The sequence below is a fragment of the Oncorhynchus keta genome, chromosome 35, assembly GCF_023373465.1.
Source record: "Oncorhynchus keta strain PuntledgeMale-10-30-2019 chromosome 35, Oket_V2, whole genome shotgun sequence".
Classification (NCBI taxonomy): domain Eukaryota; kingdom Metazoa; phylum Chordata; class Actinopteri; order Salmoniformes; family Salmonidae; genus Oncorhynchus; species Oncorhynchus keta.
This window is the reverse complement of record NC_068455.1, coordinates 63,414,127-63,433,217: the sequence shown is the minus strand read 5'-3', so window position 1 is coordinate 63,433,217 and position 19,091 is coordinate 63,414,127. Positions and strand designations below refer to the sequence as shown.

At 41.0% G+C, this 19,091-nt stretch overlaps 1 protein-coding gene and 1 pseudogene across 1 annotated transcript in view; one reads left to right on the top strand and one right to left on the bottom strand.

Moving 5' to 3' along the window:
• The window catches only part of LOC118369158 (dedicator of cytokinesis protein 11-like), a 65,871-nt pseudogene extending 53,074 nt beyond the window's left edge, over window positions 1–12,797 (top strand).
• The window catches only part of LOC118369156 (chromodomain-helicase-DNA-binding protein 3-like), a 367,421-nt gene continuing 353,097 nt past the window's right edge, over window positions 4,768–19,091 (bottom strand). The window contains exon 40 of the transcript XR_008093238.1: window positions 4,768–5,338. The gene's annotated coding sequence lies outside the window, so the exon portion shown is untranslated. The remainder of the gene's footprint in view (window positions 5,339–19,091) is intronic.

Sequence of the window (19,091 nt, the reverse complement as noted above, 5' to 3'; positions counted from 1 at the left end):
CGGCCTTGTGACTGTTGACCTGTTTAAAGGTCTTACTCACATCGGCTGCGGAGAGCGTGATCACACAGTCGTCTGGAACAGCTGATGCTCTCATGCATGTTTCAGTGTTACTTGCCTCGAAGCAAGTGTAGAAGTTATTTAGCTCGTCTGGTAGGCTCGTGTCACTGGGCTGCTCTCAGCTGTGCTTCCCTTTGTAGTCTGTAATAGTTTGCATGCCCTGCCACACCCTGGGGCGACAGCGTAGCCTAGTGGTTAGAGTGTTGGACTAGTAACCGGAAGGTTGCAAGTTCAAACCCCCGAGCTGACAAGGTACAAATCTGTCGTTCTTAACTGACTTGCCTAGTTAAATAAAGGTAAACACCCGACGAGCCTTGGAGCCGGTGTACAATTCGATCTTAGTCCTGTATTGACGCTTTGCCTTTTTGATGGTTTGTCAGAGGACTTTGCAGGAAAGCGGCAGCTCCACTTAGGTTAGAGCGAATGTTACCTGGAATCATGGCTTCTGGTTTGGGTATGTACGTACTGTCACTGTGGGGACGACGTCCTCAATGCACTCATTGATAAAGCCAGTGACTGATGTGGTGTACTCCTCAATGCCATCGGAAGAATCCCGGAACATATTCCAGTCTGTGTTGGCAAAACAGTTCAGTAGTTTAGCATCTGCTTCATCTGACCACTTTTTTTATAGACCGAGTCACTGGTGCTACTTACATTTTTGCTTGTAAGCAGGAATCAGGAGGATAGGGTTATTGGTCAGATTTGCCAAATGGAGGGCGAGGGAGAGCTTCTATGTGTGTATAGTAAAGGTGGTCTAGAATTGTTTTTCCTCTGGTTGCATGTTTAACATACTGATAGAAATTAGGCTTATCATAAGATACTCTACCTCAGAGCAAAACCTTGGGACTTCCTAAGATATTATGCACCGGCTATTGTTTACAAATATGCATAGGACCCCGCCCCGTGTCTTACCAGAGGCTGCTGTTCTGTCCTGCCGATAGAGTCTATAACCCGCCAGTTGTACGTTCATAATGTTGTCTTTCAGCCACGACTCTGAAACATAAGATATTACAAGTTTTTAATGTCCTGTTGGTAGGATATACATGCTTTCAGTTTGCCCCATTTCTTTTTCCAGCGATTGAACATTAGCTAGCAGGGTGGAAGGCAATGGCAGATTAGCCACTCGTCGCCTGATCCTCACAAGGCACCCTGATTTATTTTCCAGCGATTCACGAGTCCCCACAAAGATAGAAAAACAAAACGTGTGTGTGTGTGTGGCATGCACACATGCACAATGCACATACTGTATGGGTTTTGACTGTGGTGGTTGAGTGTTTGCTAACCCTCCCAGCATTGACCAATACTGCGTTGTTTTTCCACAGGCTGCTATGTGTTAGGTCCACATTGCTGCACTGGTGGCAGAATATCTCCACAGGAAAAGTAAGACCGTCTTTCCCCATTTCATTCATTCACCGTCACTTACAGTACTTTGAAGTATTGTTACATTATTTTTAACTTTACATTATTGTCACTTCGCATTATCTTTTTACATTATTGTTAGAAGTAATACTTTTATTGTTAGAACTTTATCATATATATATTTTTTTATAGAACAGCACACTGGCATTCTGTTTACCCCACAATGGACTAAAGCCGTGGCACCAGACTGTATTATCTTACTATAAGGTCTTTATTTTGTCCAGCCAGGATGCTTTATACTTAACAACTCTGTCCCCAGGCAAATCCTATTGTCTGTCTGTGTTCCACAAAACAAATAGGTTAAGCCCACGTACCCATTAAGCACACACAAAAACTACAGTTATGCATATTAAGCATTTAGCCATAGTGCCTTTACCAAGATTAGAAACAATTAGGAACAATTGAAACCCCTGTACTCTCCAAAACTTTTGGAGTGGACAGGTAGTTGTTGATGCAGAGAGAGAAGAAGAAGACCAGAGTTTAGGGATAGAAGACCTACAACTGGTGGACAAAAATGCAAAGAAATGAGGGACAAGATGACTACTCGTGCATTTTTGTCCGGGGACATTGTCATATCGTTGTCCTTTATTCATCCACGTGATTCTATTTATTATGGCCATTGAACTGTTAGCTTTAAAAGTCAAATCCAATGATAACATTAAGGGGCACATACATTTCTCCAGTTTCTCTGGATTAAAACCCAACTATGATAAGTGGATATTATGGATTAGGTCTCTGAAAGATCAACTTTAAATTGCCATGTGGTCTACCGATTGAATAGCCAGATGGAGAACATTGGTGTACATATCCCGGAAAAGTTTAGTGATCTAGCAACTATTAACTTTGATTGAAACTTTGCAAAAATATATAGAATCTTGAGAACCATGGAGAGGGAAACGCCTATCCTTGTATGGGAAGATTACCTTGATTACGTCTGCTCATACATACAATATCTGGAAACCAATGGTCTGGGGTATAAATATACACTATTTCGCAGTTTACATATTTATTCATAGCTCTACCGGCTCCGGGATAATCTTTTTTCAAATCATGCGAGAACATGATATTTCACTTTACTTGGAATTGAAAATCAGATAAAGTTAATTGAGCATATTAATATAATGAAAAGGAGTTTGAAGGGTTAAAACTATTAAATATTAAGGCATTAAACCTTAACGCATCCATTTGACCGAAATTGTATCTAAATCCAAACTCTTTTTCTAGCAAGGTACTAAACAGTCAAGGGGTGGAGGGGGGTGGAGAAATGCAACCACTCACAGACGGTCACGGCCACAGACCGACCATCCACTGGACCAAAAATAAAAAGTTTACAATGCTTTAAAATTTAAAAAAATGAATAATAATAATTTTATGTAGGCGTGAACAAAATGTAAAAATAAAAATAACTGGGAGAAACAAGCTCACATTTCAGTCTCTGCCCGGGCAAGATGAACAAGGTATCCGCAGGTCACAATCAATAAGCGCATCAACCTTAATGCCCCCCCAGACAAAACACAAAGAAAAGCTCATCAAACCCTTAAGTCACAGGGGGGTCAAATACAGACTTATTTTGGTTTTAATGGGAGTGCCATCAGAGGATGGACTGTTTGAAGTAAGACGGGAATGGAGCCCAAGCCTCATTAAACAGTTTGGGGTTCCCACGTGAATTGAATGTTTTCTAGTTTCAGAGAACACAACACATCTCTCACCCAAAATGTATAAGTTGGGAGGCCTGCCATCTTCCAGTTCTGTAGTATTAGCCGTCTAGCTAAAAGAGTTGTATAAGCAACAGTGTCCGACTGGATTCTTGACAGGGGGCACCTATGGGCAGTACTCCAAAAACGGCTGTAAGGGGAGACTGATCTATAACAGTGTCATATATATCAGAGAAACACTTAAATATTAATTCCCAGAAACCTGACAGTTTATGACAGCCCCAAAACATATGCAACAGTGTGGCTGGTTCCACTTTACATCTGACACAGGTAGGATAAAAAAATCAGAGAATATTCTTGAACCATCTTGAATTGAATGAGGCTGTGTCTAGTGCTAAAAGAGGACGAGTGCATCCTGTGCAGCATAGCTTCCCAGGTGTCTTCCACAAGTTCCTCCCCCAAATCCCTTTCTCATCGAGTCTTTAAAGGCACCAAAGAAGGGTTCTGTAAGTCATTAATGATTGCATATACATCTGAAATTGTGCCCCTAGGAAGCTTGTTCAGCTCCAAGATGCTCTCTATAGCTGTATTCTCAGGCCTATGGGGAAATGTTAGCTCTGACAAAGTTCCTAGTCTGGAGATTGATCTTTGTTTAAGTATTTATTTTATTTTAAATAATAATATTTAACCTTTAACGAGGAAAGTCACTTAAGGACAAATTCTTATTTATAATGATGACCTACCGGGGAATAATGGGTTAACTGCCTTGTTCAGGGGCAGAACGACATATTTTTTACCTTGTCAGCTCAGGGATTTAATCCAGCAACCTTTCGATTACTGGCCCAACACCACTAGACTACCTGCCGCCCTTCCTTTGTACCCATGACTTCATTTAAAATTTAAATTTCAACCTCCAAGAAAGGCAGATCTAATATTACAGCAAATAATATGGCTAAACTCCAATGTACTGATAGAGAAAATACATCTTCTTGGAAAAAGATATACAAGAAGGGTATAGTATTTATGAAGGACATAGTAAACAAGGATTGCCAAATGATGTCCCACAAGCAACTAACAACAGTGTATGGAGGTCTAATGCTCAATACAAAATGATAACCAACTCATTGCGGCTCTGCCACAAAATTGGAAGAGACAATTACTTCTAGAAGAAATTAAATAATGATTCTGTCTGCCACCCATTCAAAATCATAAATGGCTTAAAAGTATTAGTATACATCGAAAAATGAATCCGTTTCACTTAACGACACAAGGCAATGCCGTATAAAAATTCAAGTTAGTTGGGAACAGGTCTTTGATGTCCCAATACCTTGGCATTGGGTCTATGAATATATATATATATATATATATATATATATATATATATATATATATATATATATATACACAGTGCCTTGCGAAAGTATTCGGCCCCCTTGAACTTTGCGACCTTTTGCCACATTTCAGGCTTCAAACATAAAGATATAAAACTGTATTTTTTTGTGAAGAATCAACAACAGGTGGGACACAATCATGAAGTGGAACGACATTTATTGGATATTTCAAACTTTTTTAACAAATCAAAAACTGAAAAATTGGGCGTGCAAAATTATTCAGCCCCTTTACTTTCAGTGCAGCAAACTCTCTCCAGAAGTTCAGTGAGGATCTCTGAATGATCCAATGTTGACCTAAATGACTAATGATGATAAATACAATCCACCTGTGTGTAATCAAGTCTCCGTATAAATGCACCTGCACTGTGATAGTCTCAGAGGTCCGTTAAAAGCGCAGAGAGCATCATGAAGAACAAGGAACACACCAGGCAGGTCCGAGATACTGTTGTGAAGAAGTTTAAAGCCGGATTTGGATACAAAAATATTTCCCAAGCTTTAAACATCCCAAGGAGCACTGTGCAAGCGATAATATTGAAATGGAAGGAGTATCAGACCACTGCAAATCTACCAAGACCTGGCCGTCCCTCTAAACTTTCAGCTCATACAAGGAGAAGACTGATCAGAGATGCAGCCAAGAGGCCCATGATCACTCTAGATGAACTGCAGAGATCTACAGCTGAGGTGGGAGACTCTGTCCATAGGACAACAATCAGTCGTATATTGCACAAATCTGGCCTTTATGGAAGAGTGGCAAGAAGAAAGCCATTTCTTAAAGATATCCATAAAAAGTGTTGTTTAAAGTTTGCCACAAGCCACCTGGGAGACACACCAAACTCTGGTCAGATGAAACCAAAATTGAACTTTTTGGCAACAATGCAAAACTTTATGTTTGGCGTAAAAGCAACACAGCTCATCACCCTGAACACACCATCCCCACTGTCAAACATGGTGGTGGCAGCATCATGGTTTGGGCCTGCTTTTTTTCAGCAGGGACAGGGAAGATGGTTAAAATTGATGGGAAGATGGATGGAGCCAAATACAGGACCATTCTGGAAGCAAACCTGATGGAGTCTGCAAAAGACCTGAGACTGGGACGGAGATTTGTCTTTCAACAAGACAATGATCCAAAACATAAAGCTAAATCTACAATGGAATGGTTAAAAAATAACCATATCCAGGTGTTAGAATGGCCAAGTCAAAGTCCAGACCTGAATCTAATCGAGAATCTGTGGAAAGAACTGAAAACTGCTGTTCACAAATGCTCTCCATCCAACCTCACTGAGCTCGAGCTGTTTTGCAAGGAGGAATGGGAAAAAATGTCAGTCTCTCGATGTGCAAAACTGATAGAGACATACCTCAAGCGACTTACAGCTGTAATCGCAGCAAAAGGTGGCGCTACAAAGTATTAACTTAAGGGGGCTGAATAATTTTGCACGCCCAATTTTTCAGTTTTTGATTTGTTAAAAAAGTTTGAAATATCCAATAAATGTCGTTCCACTTCATGACTGTGTCCCACTTGTTGTTGATTCTTCACAAAAAAAAATACAGTTTTATATCTTTATGTTTGAAGCCTGAAATGTGGCAAAAGGGTTCAAGGGGGCCGAATACTTTCGCAAGTCACTGTATGTCATTTCTCTCACACAGCGCTGACTGTTGTTACTGGCCCGCACGTGCGTATCCTCGCTTTTCAAGGAGGTCCTAGTGGAACACCTGGAGCTGTGTGAGAGGTCTGTGGAAAGCAGAGCGATACGAACTGATCACACACATCGCCAAGCTCGTCATCTCTGTCTACGAGAAACGCCATGACCTTTGAGGTACGAGCCAAACACATGAATGCACACACACACACACACACACACACACACACACACACACACACACACACACACAAACAAGACTGAAATGTAAATTGAATCCTTGTGAGCAATATTTACACAGCATCTTGTTTACAAAGAACCACCCATGTACAGATGTGGCTGTATTCGTTTTTAAAATACCCAAAACCATTCTGGGATTGACTGTAGGAAAATAACTTCTGTGTGAATCCCACAATGAGTATTTGATTGTAAGGTTGAGACGATGCCCTTCAACATTCCAGACTATATTAACTATGTTCTGCTTGTCTGTGTATTGCGCTATCCATTACGCTGTCCCCTGTGTTTATAAAGCAGAAATAAGCAAGGATAATTCAGTCCTTCCTCAGCTTATGAAATAAGGTCTCACACGTAAATACTGTCCATGAGTAGTTTACCCTAAGAATGTCCCACTCTCCATCTTCTCATGCTGAGACTCTCTTCTTAGTTTGAATAGAAGCTTTGGCTCTGGCTTTAAAAAGCTCTTTGGCCGAGTCTCAAATGGCACCTTATTCCCTAGATAGTGCCCTACTAAGGACCCTGGTCAAAAGTAGTGCATTAAATAGGGAATAGGGTGCCATTTGGAACACAGTCTCTGTGATTTGGCATTGGCATGTTCCTATAGCCTCTCTCAGTTCTCTCTCTGACAATATCTCACAAGATTGGCCACCATTAATTGCATATTTGAGTATGTAAAATCAAAGTTAACTATACATGAGTGGTTTAGGTTCATTTCCCATCCTATGTGGGCTCTGCCTGTCAAGCAGCAGAAGGGCACATTTGCCGATGTACTGTTAGCTGATCATGTTTACTTTTTAAAGCTACCGGTTGAAACTTTGTACAGTTGGCTTAACATAGTGGTAAGTAGACCTAATGTAGGCCTACCTAGTGACGTTGGATAACATTATCCCCTTTTCAACATTGTTTTTAAGTGTCACAATTGCTGCTGACAGACATGATAGCTAGGCTACATTGATTGATGGACCATGTCAAATTGGCTAGCTAGCCAATAACAGATCACGTCAATAATGGCCAATTAACAAACTAACTTTCAGGGGATAAACTAGATGGCTATATCCAAATATTGTTTGAGTTGCTTGCCATCTATAGTGGTGATGACAGAAGTATGAGTGACAACTTTCCCAGGACGAGGACTCGCCAATGTCAGGATCTTTCCAAAAGCCTAATCTCTGATGAAGCAAGTTAAATGACATGTTTGCTCAGATAGCTAGCTCGTTACATGCCAAACGGATAGGCTACCCTCACTTCTGAAATGACATGATCAATTGATGTTTACTGAACATGAAAGCATGCAGTCACATGCTGTATAACTGATGATAGAGCTAAATGTGGAATAATCAGAAATGTGTCATTCTGACTATACTCTTCAAGAGGTGATGATATTAAAAACAAATAGTTATGAAATGTATTTAACAATCCCTTGAAGACGGCACATATTTGTCAGCACATATGGTTTTAGCGGAGCTGGGGTCTCCTTGCCCCCCAGAAGCCAAACCAAACTCTCTGTACCATATTGTGACATTTTATTGATAACAACCTATATGCAGTGCAGTGTAGTTGTTCTCAAAAATATCACACACACACACAGAGTTAGACACACAATAGCGTGCACAATCATAAGAGAATACACACACACACACACACACACACACACACACAAACCCAGTGATGTGGGGGTTTTCTTTCTTCAGAAACTGAGCTGTCTGTATGACACGCTGCACAGAGCTTACAATAAGATCCTGGAGGTGATGCATACAGGCCGGAGACTGCTGGGGACCTACTTCAGAGTGGCCTTCTATGGACAGGTGGGTGGATATGGAATAAAACATACAGGATCAGATTCTATTTGCCTCCCAGTCTTTTTTTTATTTGATTTTATGCCCTTTGAGACAGCATACCTGTGAAGCGCTGCACTCACAGACTCAGACAGACACTGGGGAGGAACTGTAGTCAATGGCTCCTTTCCAATATCCCCACTAGCATACCACTTACAAGGTAACAATGGATGGGGCATGTATTCGAAGCGCTATGCTAGTATGTTTAGCTAATCATTGTTTAGTATGCTGGCTCAACCAATTGTACTTCTCTGTCAAGGATGGAGAGCCCATTACTTACGGCCTCCTTATTTTTAGATGTTACCCTGCTAGTTCCGGAGGGCCGGAACTGATTGAATCAGCCCGGAATCAAAATGAATGAATGACCAGTGTCGGCCCAAGTACATCAGGCCGTTTCCATCTACTGCAATTCAGGTCGACTTTGCCGACATCTTACGTGAATCCCCCCAGAAACGGCCCAAATGCAAATTTAAATGTCTACAACATTACCAGATTTAGTCATTTTACTATTTTATACATAAAAATTATACCCATCCACAAAAAAATACATTTGTCAGAGGAAACACCATACACCTGGTGACCGTGTCAGCGTGCATACGCCTGGCCCGCCACAGGAGTCGCTACAGCGCAATGGGACAAGGTCATCCCGATCTGCCAAACCCTCCCCTAACTCGGACGACGCTGGGCCAATTGTGGGTCCCCTCATTGGTCTCCCCGTTGCGGCTGGCACGGGTCTCGAACCACGTCTGTAGCAACGCAGTTTACACTGCGACGCAGTGTCTAAGCCGCTGCGCCATTGGGGAGGCTCCATCCACAATTTTTTTATGCTTATCAACTGCCTTGCACAAAGTATGAAAATACTACGCAGAATTCTTAAAGATTTTAATTTAAATGTTTTTTTTTATTATCACAGAAACATTGAGAAAATATGGAAAATAAATAATGAAATGTTAACTATTTAAAGCAGCCCATGTAATCATCTGCCAAAGAGTAGCCCCAATCGGCCCGATCCCCAAGTAATACATTTGGGCCAGATAACTCACACTGGAATTGGCCCGAGCTCATTCCCCATATCCTAGCCACAAGTAATACTGCCAAAGGGTATCTTCCCATCTGTCTTGCATTTGTTTGGGGTGAAAATAAACTTGTCTCTCTGTTAATTACTATAGAAAAATAACAACAGTGCTCATCTGTCATAGTCTAGCTAATGTAGCATCATTGAGGTACTTGTGGTTGGATCTTGTAAGCTTACTTTAACCACATCTGATATCAGTATCTATCAACCATCTGGGATATGGTGTTCTTTCTTGGTTACTTCCCTAACTGAGAGAGAGAGATATTAGATTAAAGTGAAATTACACCAATCCCATACACTAGTGGCCTCTGAGGAGGATAGATGTGAGAGGGCTAAAAATGCTACAACACCAAGGCTTAGCTTAAGTTACTTCTCTCTTCAGATAGATAAGGGATAATTTGTATCTCTGTCTGTGTGATACAGTGCCTTCAGAATGTATTCGCAACCCGTGACTTTTAACACATTTTGTTGTGTTAAAGCCTGAATTTCAAATAGATTACATTTAGATTTTTTGTCACTGGCCACCTATACACACACAATACCCCAATTATGTTGAAGTGGAATTATGTTTTCTTTTCTATTCATTTTACAAATTCATTAGAATTGAAAATCTGAAATGTATTGAGTCAATAAGTATTTACCCTTTTGTTAAATCAAAATAGGTTCAGGAGTAAATATTTGCTTCACAAGTCAGATAATAAGTTGCACACACTGTGTGTGTAATAATAGTTTTAACATGATTTTTGAATGACTACCTCATTACTGTAACCCACACAGATAATTGTCTGTAAGGTCCCTCAGTCAAGCAGTGAATTTCAAACACAGATTCCACGACAAAGACCAGGGAGGTTTTCCAATGCCTCGCAAAGATGGGCCGCTGTTGGTAGATGGGTAAAAAAAACATTGAATATCCCTTTGAGCATGGTTAAGTTATTAATTACACTTTGGATTATCATGCTGAAACATGAGGTGAGGGCAGGGGGATGAATGGCACAACAATGGGCCTCAGGATCTCATCATGGTATCTCTCTGCATTCAAATTGCCATCGATAAAATGCAATAGTGTTCATTGTCCGTAGTTTATTCCTGTCCATACCATAACCATGGGGCACTCTGTTCACAACGTTGACATCAGCAAACCGCTCGCCCACACGATGCCATACACGCTGTCTGCCATCTGCCCGGTATAGTTGAAACCAGGATTAATCCGTGAAGAGCACACTTCTCCAGCGTGCCAGTGGCCATCGAAGGTGAGCATTTGCACACAAGTTGGTTACGACGCAGAACTGCAGTCAGGTCAAGACCCTGGGGGGAGGACAAGCACGCCGATGAGTCGGTTTCTGACCGTTTGTGCAGAAATTCTTTGGTTGTGTAAACCCAGAGTTTCATCAACAATCCTGGTGGCTGGTCTCAGATGATCACACAGGTGAAGAAGCCGGATGTGGCGGTCCTGGGGTGGTGTGGTTATACGTGGTCTGCGGTTTTGAGGCCGGTTAGACGTACTCCGAAAATTTTCCAACGTTGTTTTAGAGAATAACATGAAATTCTCTGGCAACAGCTCTGGTGGACATTCCTGCAGTCAGTGTGCCAATTGCATCCTCCCTCAATACTTGTGACATCTGTGGCATTCTGTTGTGTGACAAAACTGCACATTTTAGAGTGCCTTTTTATTGTCCCCCAGCACAAGGTGCACCTGTGTGATGATCATGCTGTTTAAGCAGCTTCTTGATAAACCATACCTGTCAGGTGGATGGATTATCTTAGCAAAGCAGAAATGCTCAATAACAGGGATTTTTTTTAAATTGTGCAAAACATTTGAGAGAAATAAGGTTTTTGTGCGTATGGAACATTTCTGGGATCTTTTATTTCAGCTCATGAAACATGGGAGCAACACTTTACATGTTGCATTTATATTTTTGTTCAGTGTGTTTTAGAAATGTTTACATTTGTCTTCCACTTTGACATTAGAGTATTTTGTGTAGATCGTTGACAAAAAATGACAATTAAATCCATTTTAATCCGACTTTGTAACACAACAAAATATGGAAAAGTTCAAGGGGTGTGAATACTTTCTGGAGGCAGTGTATTTTATATTTTGAGATGTTTAGAGTTTCCTAAGGCGGCTAACTCAGGTACTTTACAGTATCACAAAAATGACAACCTTCTTTATATAGATGGATTGTTAGAATATGATTAATTCATGTTTCATTATGTAATGTTTTTTATGCTTGCATACATTCAAAAATCCTAATAAATATATTGAAATATCCGACAAAGAACTTTATTTCACATTTGAGAGTTAGTCTAATTGATTTATGACTGAATATTTTCCTCCTGAGTCTGCACCTGTTTTGCAGCATGAACATCCGCACCACCATTGGCCAGTTGGAATTTGGAACACTCTCAGTTCTCTAAGATTGCTAATATGTCTTGTTGACAGGGCTACTTTGAGGAGGAGGATGGGAAGGAGTATGTTTACAAGGAGCCCAAACTCACAGGTCTGTCGGAGATCTCTCGGCGCCTTCTATGGCTCTACGGGTACAAATTTGGAGCTGAAAACGACAAAATCATCCAGGACTCCAGCAAGGTAATAACTATAGTTGCGTCCCAAATGGCATCATATTCCCTATGCAGTGCACTACTTTTGAGTCTACGAGATCCTAGAATAAGGAAGAAGGCTGCTTCCTTTATTGGAGTTGGAAACTCTCTGCAGTAGTTTCAAATTAATTTAATTTTCAGTCAGAAATAAAAACATGTATGTTCTTGTTTCCTGAGAAGAGAGGATGGTCCAAATATGAACCATCTAGAAATTGCTGTAGTACAATACATACTGAAGGAATCCAGGACAAGGTTTGGTCACCTACTTGATATAAAGGATGCTATACCAAAAGCCAGGAGCTCTTCCTGACCATGTGACCTGATCAGGAGAAACTATTGGCCTTAGTTCCGTTCATGTGGATTTTGCCTAGAAGGGATACAGTTTTTGTCAGAATTTACTTTTTGTAACAGGTTTAGGAGAACTTATGCAGCAGGTTATGAGAATTAGGTTAAGGTTAGGAAAAGGGTTAGGGTTATCTAATATTGAAGTCAAATTTGACTAAATCTGTATCCCATCTAGACGTGGCCTTTTTACAGGAAAGTGTCTTGCATTCAAGAGCACTGATTCAAAGACGACATAAATAATTTACCTTTTCTAGGTAATACATCATCTAGGTTCTACCTAACACCCCTCCTGTCTCCAACAGGTCAACCCCAAAGACCTGGACATCAAGTTCGCTTACATCCAGGTCACCTTCGTCAAGGCTTACTTTGACGAGAAGGACTGTCCGGAGAAGAAGACAGACTTCGAGAAGTGCCACAACATCAACCGCTTCATGTTCGAGACGCCGTACACGCTGATGGGGAAGAAACATGGTGGTGTGGAGGAGCAGTGCAAGAGGAGGACAGTGCTCATCATGACCTCATTACAACCTCTTTAAAACCACTAGTTAGCTTTAAACAAACATAATATATTTAGCTTAACAACCTCTTTTACAACCTATAGAAATGTGCAGGAAAATAATATAACCAGAAATGTGTGGGGGGGATGTCTTCTACTATGCTATATGGAATTGTTTTAAGGTCATACTAAAGATAGCTATATTGATTTTACATTTTAAGACCCCTTGAAGTATCCCAAAAATGTGTAAAACATATGAAAATGTATATTTGGCCTTACTACTATTAGCCCATACAAACACATTGAAAACAGATTCAATACCTGGATGTCACAGATCCCTCCGGAACTATGTCATTACGCACACCTGGTCCCCATTCCCACTGATTTGTAATTGCTTAAATATGCCCTTTGATTTCCATTGGGCTGTCGATTATTGTTCCAATGTCCGTTGGTCGTGTGAGTACCTGTGTTGTTTTGGCTTTCGTGCCACTTGTATTGTGTAGATGATTATGGGTCTCGTCCCGTGTGGAACCATTGTGTGAGTGTATGTTACTGGTCTCGCCCCGGTGTATTTATTCGAGGTACTCCTCGCTCGTTTGGTTGGGTTTCAACCCTGTGTTTTGCATACGTGTTTGTTTTTACATGGCACGCTGTAATTTGGGTAAATAAAAAAAACCTATTACGCATTCCTGCGCCTGTCTCCCGATCCTGTTAGACCAATGTGACAACAGATTCAGGTATTTAGCCCCTTATTTTTGGCACTAAACAGTCTCCATATATACAGTACCAGTCAAAAGTTTGGACAAACCTACTCATTCCTGGGTTTTTCTTTATCTTTACTTTTTTCTACACTGTAGAATATTCGTGAAGATATCAAAACTATGAAATGAATCATGTAGGAACCAGAAAAGTGTTAAAGAAATAAATTGTAGTTTCTCCAAAGCACACTCTAGGAATTCTCTCAACCAGCTTCACCTGGAATGCTTTTCCAACTGTCTTGGAGTTCCCACATATGCTGAGCACTTGTTGGCTGCTTTTCCTTCACTCTGCGGTCCAACTCATCCCAAACCATCTCAATTGATCTGAGGTCAGGTGATTTGTGGAGGCCAGGTCACCTGATGCAGCACTCCATCACTCTCCTTCTTTGTCAAACAGCCCTTACACAGCCTGGAGGTGTGTTTTGGGTCATTGCCCTGTTGAAAAACAAATGATAGTCCCACTAAGCACAAACCAGATGGGATGGCGTATCACTGCAGACTGCTGTGGTAGCCATGCTGGTTAAGTGTGCCTTGAATTCAAAGCACCCCTACACCATCACACCTTGTCCTCCATGCTTCACAGTGGGAAACACACATGCGGAGATCAAAGACACAGCGGTTGGAACCAAAAATCTCAACTTTGGACTCATCAGACCAGAGGACAGATTTCCACCAGTCTAAAGTCCATTGCCTGTGTTTCTTGGCCCAAGCAAATCTCTTATTGGTGCCCTTTAGTAGTGGTTTCATTGCATCAATTCGACCACAAAGGCCTGATACACGCAGTCTCCTCAACAGTTGATGTTGAGATGTGTCTGTTACTTGAACTCTGAAGCATTTATTTGGGCTGCAATCTTTATTTTTTATTTTTTTTAACCTTTATTTAACCAGGCAAGTCAGTTAAGAACATATTCTTATTTTCAATGACGGCCTGGGAACAGTGGGTTAACTGCCTGTTCAGGGGCAGAACGACAGATTTGTACCTTGTCAGCTCGGGGGTTTGAACTCGCAACCTTCTGGTTACTAGTCCAACGCTCTAACCACTAGGCTACGCTGCCGCCCCAATCTGAGGTGCAGTTAACTCTAATGAATGTATCCTCTGCAGCAGAGGTAACTCTGGGTCTTCTTTTCCTGTGGTGGTCCTCATGAGAGCCAGTTCCATCATAGCAGCCACAGGTACACCTCCAATTTGACTCAAAATGATATAAATTAGCCTCAGAAGCTTCTAAAGCCATGACATTTTCTGGAATTCCACAAGCTGTTTTAAAGGCACAGTCAACTTAGTTAATGTAAACTTCTGACCCACTGGAATTGTGATAAGGTGAAATAATCTGTCTGTAAACAATTGTTGGAAAACTTACTAGTATCATGCACAAAGTAGATGTCCTAACCGACTTGCAAAAACTATAGTTCGTTAGCAAGACATTTTTTGGAGTGGTTGAAAAACTAGTTTTAATGACTCCAAACTCAGTGTATGTAAACTTCTGACTTCAACTGTATATATAAGTTGCCCATCCCTGCTATAAACCAATACAAGAGTTTTGTTATGTCTGGTTTGTTTGTTCAGGGATGTTTACTTTTTGTTGCAATACAATTGTTGCACGACATGACCTGTTCGTATATTTGACCAAGGACTACCAGTTAGATCAGTGTTACATTAGCTTCAGCATTTAAATTGTCTGCTTCTCAGAAAGGCTGTTTCAGAATGATAATTTAAGAACAATGGAAGGAGACAGAAGGTTCTGTGAGAAATTACTCCAAGACCAATACCAGACAATGCTGTTATAATTTGTTACAATGTTATAAAATGTTAGGGTGTAGTGATTTGGGCTATGGAGTGTATAATTGTCTGAGACCTGACTGTGTGCTGAATCTCTCCTGTCCAGCAGCCAACACATTTCCGTATGTGAAGAAGCGTGTGGAGGTGTTGGGGGAGAAGCAGGTAGAGCTGAAGCCTGTGGACGTAGCCATCGACGAGATGCAGGTGCGCACTGCCGAGCTGACCAAACTCTGCTCCTCCCAGGAGGTGGACATGATCCAGCTGCAGCTCAAATTGCAGGGCTGTGTCTCTGTACAGGTAGCTACAGTAAGGTCTAGTCTACATCACTTTGTGCATGCAGCTAGTGCATGCAGCTAACACCACAGACTAACATTAGTGGTATTCAACATTTGCCAGTGGGGACCTAATTTTTCCCACAAGTTTCATGACTCCACCCAAAATCTAATGACATAACCTTAAAGGAGCAGTGTGTTTTTTACAACCAAATGTCCGTTTTTTTATGACATGTTGTAGAAGGGTCCAGACACCTTTTTGTGTTTTTCCTATTTTCATTTTTTACTTGCCCCAAACAGCAAATCACTTCCTCATCCTCGTTGTGTAATATGGAGGCCACAAAAAAAAACATGAATAAAGGCTCCAAAAACACCCAAATAGGTCATTTTAGAAACGGCAAAGCTCTCAGTATAGTGATGCAGGTTTATAGATGTTGTACACTTGAAATTGGTTCATTCCGAACTTTGATCATCCATTTTGTTGCGACTCAAGCGATAACTTTCCATCCATTCTATAGGTAACTTCCAAAATAAACAATTGAGGGATACAAAGTATATTGAAAGCACACAGGAAGTTCCAGACATTTGTAGAATCTACGCCAAGGCGCATTGAAGCTGTTCTGGCAGCTCGTGGTGGCCCAACACCCTCTTAAGAAAGGGAAAGGAGGATACCTAGTCAGTTGTCCAACTTGCTAACGTGTAGCTGATAACGGCGTAGGGAGGGGGCGATGAGTGTGTGAGTACCAAACTCTACCCGCGGCCAGTGACAAACTTCTCCGACACACACAAACACACTACCCTGCCCTATTTCAAGCAACAGTATGCATCACCACTCCTTGTGCAAGACCTGTCAAACATTCCTAACATGTGCCGCATCTACTGTATTTCCTACTCTGTTTTTATTCTGCAGTCCGTAATGTAAACAACAACCGCCACTTATTTAGCTATACAGCTGAGGGATGGGGCTAGGGAAGTATCGGCTAATCCCTCTCAAATAGACAAGGACGGAAAGGCCATGGCATTCACATGAAAGTTAGAACTGTATTGTGAAGCTCTACATTGTTAAAACAACCTTTTATATTTTGGCTTATGATGTGGTACCTGTAGGCATCTGTAGGTTATATTCTTGAAGGATCATTGGCTGCCGTATTTATCATTAATTCAAAAGTCCAACAATGGATGTACAAATCAGACTGTAACTTTAAGCGGAGTATATAATGGTGCTCTTTGACCAAGGTCCATTGGTATGTACTGAATGTATTGTTCTCTCACAATAGCTTTCACTTTCTACTGACTGTTGCCAGCTGTCACGCCCTGGTCGAAGTATTTTGTGTTTTTCTTTATGTATTTGGTCAGGCCAGGGTGTGACATGGGTTTTTGTATGTGGTGTGTAGCTTAGTGGGATTGTAGCTTAGTGGGGTGTTCTAGGAGAGTCTATGGCTGTCTGAAGTGGTTCTCAATCAGAGGCAGGTGTTTATCGTTGTCTCTGATTGGGAGCCATATTTAGGCAGCCATATTCTTTGGTTGTATTGTAGGTGATTGTCCTGAGTGTCTTGATGTCCTTAGTCTGTGCTAGTTTGCACCAGTTAAGGCTGTTTTGGTTTTCACTATGTTTATTGTTTTGTAGAGTTTGTGTTTTGGATTTGTGTTACGTTGTGTGATTAAACATGGATATATACACAATATACACGCTGCAGTTTGGTCCGACTCTCCTTCACCACATGAAAACCGTGACACCAGCACATTGTTATTCTGTCTTTTACTTTCCTTTTGTGTCTATAACGATAACTGTACCCTTCGGTCTATGCTGTCTCTTGCTGCGCCTTAGATTTAAGGAGTGCCAGGTAATTTGATCTCCCATTTATCACGGTCAGTGAGAGAAGCAGTCAGTGGGTTGATATACTGTTTGTGGCAACGAATCAAATGAAATGCTTATTTACAAGCCCTTAACCAACAATGCAGTTTTAAGAAAAATTATTCAACAAGTATAAAATAAACTGAAGTGAAATAGAAAAATAACAATTAAAGGGCCACAAAATAACAATAGCGAGACAATATACAGGGGGTATCGGTGGCAAAATTCCCTTGGATCCATGTTACTTAAGCAACTGTATTGCTCACAATACTTGATTTATTGTAGAGGGAAACAATGGCCTCTATTTTAATAAACTCCATTTTATGTGGGTGTGTGTAGATAGTTGAGGAAATTGTTTTATTTCATTTATTTTAGAATAAGACTAATGTAACTATGTGGGGAAAGTCTAGGGGTGTGAATGCTTTCCGACGGCACTGTACGTGTCTGTGGCAGTTTGACCAATGATGGTAATGATGTATGTTGTTGTCTACGCTATCACCATAGATCTTCCAGGAGGATATGAATCACTGCTCCAGAACTCCTTGCATGTATTCCATGCTATCAGTGGGACGACTACAGACCTGGGCTAAAGTCGACAGACCACACATTTTTAACACAGAGTATAGCTATTACACACACACACACACACACATTCTCCGCCAGCTGAACCCAAACCGGCTCTGTCAGTTTCCTGGTAATGGCTGTCTTTTGTTATGATCAATGCAAAGCTGTTGTTGCCTTGCACACTGCATCAAATGGCTTTGTTGCTTGAGAGAAGTGGAAACACAATATTACACTCTTAGGAAAAAAACATTAACCAACCCATCTGTTGTCTGTACACTCTTAGGAAAAAAGGGTTCCAATAGAGTTCCATGTGGAAACAGTTCTACCTGGAAAAGGGTTCTACCTGGAACCAAAATGGTTGTACCTGGAACCAAATATAGTGTTATTCAAAGGGTTCTCCAATGGGGACTGCCGACGAACCCTTTTATGTTCTAGATATAGATGGGTTGGCTGACAACATCATGCCATCGATGTGACCGGAAGGCATGCGTTGATATGATTCTGAACAGTCAGATGGCTAGCAACAATGACAAGAAGCTGGGGAATCGTAGGTAGCTCGTTTCAGCTCGTATCTTGTTATTGATACCATGTATTTGAGAGACAAGTGCTCATTGTGCAAATGTATTTATGTTTTCAAAAAACATTTAGAGACTAAATACAGTTTACATGTTATCAACAGTCTAAGCCCACCCTGTCTGTTTAGTCCCATAGTTGCGCACGAATCGGTTTGGTCGCTAAACAACCAACCCATCTATTAGATGTAAGGAAAATGTACAGTAAGGAAAGGAGATTTAATGAAGTATACTCTGTCAAATTGTCAGTCACTCTGTAATAACCCAATGCTCAGACAGTTACTTTAGTTGTTGAGCTGTATTGTATTTCTGATATGGGGCCCCTGCTCTTTGACCAGAAGACTGATTAGCCTGGTCCCAGATCTCTTAGTGTTGTCTTGAGAACTCATAGGCTGCGTTGACACAGACAGCCCAATTTTGAACTTTTAACCAATTATGGGCATGATCTGATAGGTCAAAAGACCAATCATTGTGGGACCAGGCTAATGGTTGTGATTTTATGCCTCTATCACAGGGGTATTCAAATCCTACCTTACAAGGTCCGGAAT